Genomic DNA, 698 nt, shown 5'->3' with positions numbered 1-698 from the left:
GTAGCCACTGCCCCCCCATCTATCCCCCAGGACCCAGTAAATCCTTAAGGCATTGGCTAACTAAGGGTTACTATATAATGTTCCACAAATGTCTTCTTCTGTAAGACAAGCAAGATTGCTACTGCTACTCATAGGGACAATTTTTACCCACACGCTGATCTGTGCCAAGTCATCCTAGGTCAGTTACTTCTCTGCTCCGACCCATGTGGATATGAGGTCGTGTTTTAGACTGCAGGCCCCCGTCTATGGTATTTTTCTGACTTCCATTACCTTCGTATCTGATGCCCTTACAATCTTGGATATATTTATCCTCAACACTCGAGTGAGGTAGGGAAGGGCCACTGTGGCTATTTTACAGATGTGGAATAGAGGCACAGAGAAGCTAAATGGCTTGCCCAAGGATCACAAAGGAAGTCCGTGGCAGAGAAGGGAATTGAACCTGGTTCTCCCAAATGATAGGCCAGCACCCCTAGCCGCTGGAGCATCTTTCCATGCTCCAGGAAAGAACTGCCATTTACAGTGTTTGCCTAATGCCTAGCACAACAGGGTGTTGAGGCTTCCAGGTACGACTACCACATAAAAGTTAAATTAAAACAAATCAAGCATGAGTCTGACGAGGACAAAGATCAAACACTTTTTATTTCCTTGAGCTCCAGTGTTATAACTGTAGCAGCATTTCAGAAGCCAAACTTTCTGCA

Source organism: Natator depressus, chromosome 26 (genome assembly GCF_965152275.1).
Source record: "Natator depressus isolate rNatDep1 chromosome 26, rNatDep2.hap1, whole genome shotgun sequence".
In the NCBI taxonomy this organism is placed as follows: domain Eukaryota; kingdom Metazoa; phylum Chordata; order Testudines; family Cheloniidae; genus Natator; species Natator depressus.
The sequence above is the reverse complement of the archived record's forward strand: the minus strand, read 5'-3'. Positions refer to the sequence as shown.